Here is an 8,388-nt window from a genome sequence, read left to right as displayed (position 1 = left end):
CAGGCCAGTCAGATCTGGCAGTGTTTCTACAGCTGGATGCCCTTCCTAATGCCAACCACTCCGAGAGTGTAGTGGGTGATTTTATGTGCCACCGACACAGGTGCCAGACGAGGCTGGCAGACGGCCACGCTCGGATGGTGTTTTTTATGTGCCACCGACACAGGTGCCAGACGAGGCTGGCAGACGGCCACGCTCGGATGGTGTTTTTTATGTGCCACCGACACAGGTGCCAGACGAGGCTGGCGTCTATGAGAATTTTGGGGAGTACGTAATGTCTGGTCTTTCGCATGTAGCAGGTATGTAATTGTGCATTTGTTTCTATGTACTGTGTGTTGTGTGTAAAAAACATCCTGACGAGGGGAATGTCAATATTAAATATATGATATGTTTCATATTAATTGGCGCATCTCCGAGACAGCCCCTAGATGAACTTTTATGTATTTTTGTAAATTTGTATATTTATCTTCTATGTATTTTTCTCTAGAATTTTAATTCGTCTTTTTAATATGCTCTTTACTCTTTTTACTCTTTGCAGCCATGCTGGAGCACCACCTTTATTCTTTGTAAGCCCAGTACTTATTCTATCGGTCTCTTTTGCCGAACTGCTAAGTAACGGGGACATAAAGACACCAGCATCGGTTGTCAAGCAATGCTAGGGGGACAAACACAGACGCACAAACATACATGCACACACACATATATATACATATATACGACGGGCTTCTTTCAGTTTCCGTCTACCAAATCCACTCATAAGGCTTTGGTCAGCCCGAGGCTATAGTAGAAGACACTTGCCCAAGGTGCCACGCAGTGGGACTGAACCCAGAACCATGTGGTTGGTAAACAAGCTACTTACCACACAGCCACTCCTGCGCCTATATATATATATATACATATATACGACGGGCTTCTTTCAGTTTCCGTCTACCAAATCCACTCATAAGGCTTTGGTCAGCCCGAGGCTATAGTAGAAGACACTTGCCCAAGGTGCCACGCAGTGGGACTGAACCCAGAACCATGTGGTTGGTAAACAAGCTACTTACCACACAGCCACTCCTGCGCCTATATATATATATACATATATACGACGGGCTTCTTTCAGTTTCCGTCTACCAAATCCACTCATAAGGCTTTGGTCGGCCCGAGGCTATAGTAGAAGACACTTGCCCAAGGTGCCATGCAGTGGGACTGAACCCAGAACCATGTGGTTGGTAAACAAGCTACTTACCACACAGCCACTCCTGCGCCTATACGTCATTGTATGTTTTATTACCCCAAATTTTAATTTAACACATTTATACCAAACTGGCAATGCCGGGTCATAATGCTAGTTATTAATATTTACTTGGAGAATAATCGTTAGCATGCCAAATGAAATGAACATGCTGATGGTGAAAATGGCATTTTGACCATCTGTATGTTCTTAGTTCAAATTCCACCGAGGCTAACATCATCATCATCATCATCATCGTTAACGTCCGTTCTCCATGCTAGCATGGGTTGGACGGTTCGACCAGGGATCTGGGAAGCCAGAAGCTGCACCAGGCTCCAGTCTGATCTGGCAATGTTTCTACAGCTGGATGCCCTTCCTAACACCAACCACTCCGTGAGTGTAGTGGGTGCTTTTTACGTACCACCTGCTCAGTGCCAGGCGAGGCTGGCAACGGCCACGGTCGGATTGGTGTATTTTATGTGCCACCAGCACGGAAGCCAGTCGAGGCGGAGCTGTCATCGGCCACTGACTTTAATCCTCCTGGGGTCGATAAAATAAGTACCAGTTGAGCTTCTTGATAGACATTTTTGGTCTTTTCATGAAGGGCATAAATAAACAAATGATTAGGATTTCTGACTCTTGAACATCCTACATAAAGTTGGCCATGGGGAAAAACTGGTTCCGTAAGGTTCAGGCCTACCACATCCAAGAACTGCCCCTGGGCCTTGTTAATGCTCATTGCAGGAGTGGCTGTGTGGTAAGTAGCTTGCCTACCAACCACATGGTTCTGGGTTCAGTCCCACTGCGTGGCATCTTGGGCAAGTGTCTTCTGCTATAGCCTCGGGCCGACCAATGCCTTGTGAGTGGATTTGGTAGACAGAAACTGAAAGAAGCCTGTCGTATATATGTATATATATGTATGTATGTATGTGCATGTATATGTATGTGTGTGTGTGTGTGTTTGTGTGTCTGTGTTTGTCCCTCTAGCATTGCTTGACAACCGATGCTGGTGTGTTTACGTCCCCGTCACTTAGCAGTTCAGCAAAAGAGACCGATAGAATAAGTACTGGGCTTACAAAGAATAAGTCCCGGGGTCGATTTGCACGACTAAAGGCGGTGCTCCAGCATGGCCACAGTCAAATGACTGAAACATGTATAAGAGTAAAAAGAGAGTAAAAGCTCAGTTTCAACAGGGATTGCAGGTGCTGGGGTTGATGTAATCAACTTAACCCCTTCCCCAAATTGCTGTTTGGAACCAATATTACAAATTTAGTTGTTCTCTAAATTTAAGGGCAATCTGAAGGTAGAGTTAGCAGTTCTTCTTAATGGCATTGGCATCGCAATGGGACCTGAAGAAGCAAAAGCTAAAGCTACTTTTTGTTGCCAAAGCACCAGGAATAAAAAGAAGGCATTTGTCCCATGAGCGATACAGTGGGATTGAACCTGGACCCTGGTAGTTGGAAAGCGAATTTCTTATCACAACCAATGCACACACACACACACACACAATTACATGACCAACCAGGCTATCAGATGTTACACATATTTGGTGACAATGTCCTTCAGTGCATATATGTGTGTGTGTGTGTGTGTGTATGTGTTATATATATATATATATATATATATATATATATATATATATATATATATAATGTAAGTTATACTAGCCATCTCAATATGGCTAACCACTAAGGGTGGGTGTTACTGTAGCTTGTAGCCCCAGGAGAACATCGTCTCCAGCTGGCTTTAGGCACGCTTTCTGTGCCTATTGAGATGGCTAGTATACCTTACATTGTCATGCAGTTACTGTTTACATCTCGTTCTGAGATTTATTATTGCTTATATATATATATATGTATATATATATATGTATATATATATATATGGCACGTAAAAGCACCATCCGTTCGTGTCTGTTGCCAGCCTCGCCTGGCCCCCGTGTCGGTGGCACGTAAAAGCACCATCCGTTCGTGTCCGTTGCCAGCATCGGTCCGTTGCCAGCCTCGCCTAGCCCCCGTGCCGGTGACACGTAAAAGCACCATTCGTTCGTGGCCGTTTGCCAGCTCTGTCTGGCCCCGTAAAAGCACCATCCGTTCGTGTCCGTTGCCAGCATTACCTGGCCCCGTGCCGGTGACATGTAAAAGCACCATCCGTTCATGGCCGTTTACCAGCTCTGTCTAGCACCTGTGCAGGTGGCACGTAAAAGCACCCACTACACTCACGGAGTGGTTGGCGTTAGGAAGGGCATCCAGCCGTAGAAACACTGCCAGATTAGACTGGGCCTGACGAAGCCTTCCAGCTTCACAGACCCCAGTTGAACCGTCCAACCCATGCTAGCATGGAAAGCGGACGCTAAATGATGATGATGATGATGATGATGATGATGTGATGATGATATATGTATATATAATTATAATTAAGGGTTAATTGCAACAAGTTGCTCAAAACCACATACCGAAAATATTAGAAACAGCAGCCAAAATTGATCACTATTTCCTCTACTAATAAAAAGTCTCCACAAACAAATAGAATTTGTAAGCTGTATATGGCAAAAGGCAGATGGGATTTCGTTATTTTCTGCCTTTTTTGCCATATACAGCTTACAAATTCTATTTGTTTGTGGAGACTTTTTATTAGTAGAGGAAATAGTGATCAATTTTGGCTGCTGTTTCTAATATTTTCGGTACGTGGTTTTGAGCAACTTGTTGCAATTAACCCTTAATTATAATTATTATAACCCTTACCAAATATGGTCTTTTCCATACCGATAAATCTACTAGGTGAAATTGATTAATTTTATTAAATTAATTATATTCCACCCTTTATTGCATATTGAATATATGTATATATATGTATATATATATATATGTATACATATATATATATGTATATACACACACGCACAGACACACACACACACACATATATATATGTATACACACATATATATATATGTATATACACACACGCACACACACACACATATATATATGTATACACACACACACACATATATATATATATGTATACACACACACACACACATATATATATGTATATACACACACACACACATATATATATATATATATATATATATATTAGAAGAAATGAGGTAATCAGAAGATCGGATGGTTTATATTTACAGATATTTATTTGTATATTACATGTTTTTATACATCATATAACTTAGACCATGTATTAGCGCTTTCTCCCATTCTAGTGCGGTTTTCAAATCAAACTAAGTTCCTGTGTGAAAGGGTTTTTGACCATTTTATAGTGGTATTGAGTTTGTAGTGGTGGGGGGGGGAATATAAGACAGTACAAGAGGGTGATGGATGAGGAGAGAGCATGTGTGTGTGTGTGTGCGTGTGTGTGTGCGTGTGTGTGTAACATATGGCTAACGTAGAGGGAACAACACGAGGCCAAAGCAAGGTTTTGTTAACTGCGCAACAGGAACTGGCCACGCCCATAAATTATGATTCCTTGAATTCAAGTGGAGGTTATCTCCCTTGTACAACTTAGCATCCCGTAACAGGAAGTGGCCACGCCCGTAAATTATGATGACTTAGTGTCACATAACAGGAACTTGGCCACGCCCATGATACGTGGCATCTTGCAGATGGAAAGAGGCAGGCTTCCATCTCTTGACTTGATGTTTGCTGCTGTATATAAAAACGGAGGCTTGATACTTTGCCTACTTGCCTACATTCTGGCCTTACTTTTAGATCTTACGGACTATATTACCTGGACTACTAATCCGTGGAATTAATATGGTATTGACTAAGGCAAGTGACTATAAAATTGTGAAATTCTTTGTGAATGAATGGATGATAAAACGTAAAAAGTTTTGAGTGGTTATATGGAATGTTTAAACCAGAATTTTATCCGGACATTTTTTTAATGAAGTTCTTCACAAAATCCCTTCAGAGCGTGTAAATTGCGGTTATAACGAACTAGCAGTATCGCCCGGCGTGCTCAGGTTTGTAAGGGAAATAACTATAAAGCATTTTTTAGAGAGTTATAGCCAAAAAATAGCAAAAAAATAGAAAAAAATTATGGTAAATTTTTTTTTGAGAGTAAAAAAAGGTTGAGTTGCGTCCCCTAGACAGTCTGTGGTTTATTTTTTTTGATTCTCGACCCCATGTCGAATTTATCGATTTTTTTCAGAACTGGGGGAACTTTTCAAAATTTTCGCTGCGTTAGTTTTGAATTATGACATTGGGCTATGTGTGTGTCAAGTTTCATCAGAATCGGTTGAAAGCCGTGGTCAGAGTGAGGGTACGAGAAAACAGACACACAGAAACACGCACAGACAAACTTCCGTTTATATAGAGAGAGATTTACTTAGATAACTTTCGGATCTTTTCCGTTTGACCGGCAGTTTTTTAAAAATAATTTCCACGTAACTAAACACTTTTAAACTTCGTATACTGGTAGAATGTGTTTATAAAACGGCAATCTTTCGTCTCTAGTAGACCTTTCCGTCGATTTCCGTAAAAAAATTTTTTTTTTTATTTTCATATGGGCTTGCGGGAACTTTTGAAGTAATGAGAGCGAAAGAGACTAAGAGAATGCGATTGTATGACGAGGGAATTTCTTTTGAAGTTATCAAAGCATTGATGTACATGTGTGTGTTTGATGGGGTGTGGAGACAGACAGTATGTTGTGTAAGTGAAGTGCTTCTGTTAGTGTGTGTGAAGAGACAGAGTAATGTGTGAAAGAAAGAGATAACTGAATTTTTTACTCGGTGTATGTGTATATGTATGTATATTACTTCAAAAGTTCCCGCAAGCCCATATGTAAAAAAAATTTTTTTACGGAAATCGACGGAAAGGTCTACTAGATCGCCAAATTGGCAATGATATGACCGTAATATACACCACCTGAAAGCGGCGGAGGTTAGGTGTAAATATATCTCATCTTCTGTCTTTTTGGGGGTCGGGGGTATCTTTCTTTCCCAAAATTTATTCGGGTGTCTATATTTCCGATGGAGGAGATTACGATTTGGCTAAAAAAAAAAACAAAAAAACCCACCTCTCTTTACTCTTTTACTTGTTTCAGTCATTTGACTCCGCCATGCTGGAGCACCACCTTTCGTCGAATAATCCATTCCATTATTCTACCGGTCTCTCCTTGCCGAGCCGCAAAGTGACTGGGATGTAAACACACCAACATCAGTTTTCAAGTGATGGTGGGTGAGACAAACACAGACCAAACAATAAACACGTACACACACACACTATATATATATATATATATATATATATATACATACATATATATATATATATACATATATATATATATATATATACATATATATATATATATATACATACATACATATATATATATATACATACGGCGGGTTTCTTTCAGTTTCCGTCTACCAAATCCACTCACAAGGCTTTGGTCGGCCCGAGGCTATAGTAGAAGACACTTGCCCAAGATACCACGCAGTGGGACTGAACCCAGAAACATGTGGTTGAGAAGCAAGCTTCTTACCACAAAGCCACTCCTGCGCCAGTTTTCAAAAGTTTATTTCTTCTCCCCGCCCCATTTTTCACTTCCTTCAAACTTTTTTTTTTGCGATCTTTCGTCTCTAGTAGACCTTTCCGTCGATTTCCGTGAAAAAAATTTTTTTTTACATATGGGCTTGCGGGAACTTTTGAAGTAATCTACATACACATACATACATACACACACACACATACATGCATACATACATATACACATACACCGAGTAAAAAATTTCAGTTATCTCTTTCTCTTTCACACATTACTCTGTCTCTTCACACACACTAACAGAAGCACTTCACTTACACAACATACTGTCTGTCTCCCACACCCCATCAAACACACACACACACACATGTACATCAATGCTTCCCCTGGACGGTAACTTCAAAAGAACTTCCCTCGTCATACAATCGCTTTCTCTTAGTCTCTTTCGCTCTCATTACTTCAAAAGTTCCCGCAAGCCCATATGTAAAAAAAAAAAAAAAAAATTTTTTTTACGGAAATCGACGGAAAGGTCTACCAAAGACGAAAGATTGCCTTTTTTTAAATCTACGTTGGAAAAATACAGATAACAAATCTGGGGGGAAGGGGGGGATTTCTAATTATGGATTTTCTTCCAAAAACCTCCCGTGTTTCTTTTTCCCACTTCTTCCCGCTTTCAAGCCATCACCTGATAACCCAATATGCTAGAAATAACAGCTGAGTGTCTGCGGAAATATTTTTTTCCGTGGCTTAACGATTCCCCCCGCCCCCCCTCTAAATCTCAACCTAACCCCTATCTATTTCAATTTTAATGCTATGCCACAATCTATTTTCATATAGTGTTACTATGGAATTATTTGCTATATTTCGTAATGAAGACTGCGTAAGTTATGTATATATATTCGATGTCGATTTGCAACGATCCTTCGTTTGCGCGCCCAAGTCTGAGAAAAAATAGCCCCGGGCCGACCAATGCCTTGTGAGTGGATTTGGTAGACGGAAACTGAAAGAAGCCTGTCGTATATATATATATATATGTATGTATGTGTGTGTGTTTGTGTGTCAGTGTTTGTCTCCCTAGGATTGCTTGACAACCGATGCTGGTATGTTTACGTCGCCGTCACTTAGCGGTTCGGCAAAAGACACCGATAGAATAAGTACTGGGCTTACAAAGAATAAGTCCCGGGGTCGATTTGCTCGACTAAAGGCGGTGCTCCAGCATGGCCGCAGTCAAATGACTGAAACAAGTAAAAAAAGTAAAATAAAAAAAAAAAATTGCCGACAGAACTATTCACAGAAATATTGCATCAAAATAAGGGCGATCCTTCGATATTCGGATTCAGAGTATCGGTGTGAGAAGAGATCGTTCGCCCTCTGTTCCGGCCTAGCTTCGTTATCTATGTCACGAACGAAGGTGTGAGTTGTGAGGATATACTATGTCGTCTACTAAGGCGGCGAGCTGGCAGAAACGTTAGCGCACAGGGCGAAATGCTTAGCGGTATTTCGTCCGTCTTTCCGTTCTGAGTTCAAATTCCGCCGAGGTCGACTTTGCCTTTCATCCTTTCGGGGTCGATAAATTAAGTACCAGTTACGCACTGGGGTCGATGTAATCGACTTAATACCTATGTCTGTCCTTGTTTGTCCCCTCTACGTTTAGCCCCTTGTGGGTA

The sequence above is a fragment of the Octopus sinensis genome, unplaced genomic scaffold (assembly GCF_006345805.1).
Source record: "Octopus sinensis unplaced genomic scaffold, ASM634580v1 Contig09214, whole genome shotgun sequence".
In the NCBI taxonomy this organism is placed as follows: Eukaryota; Metazoa; Mollusca; class Cephalopoda; order Octopoda; family Octopodidae; genus Octopus; species Octopus sinensis.
Note: the sequence above shows the minus strand (reverse complement) of the source record.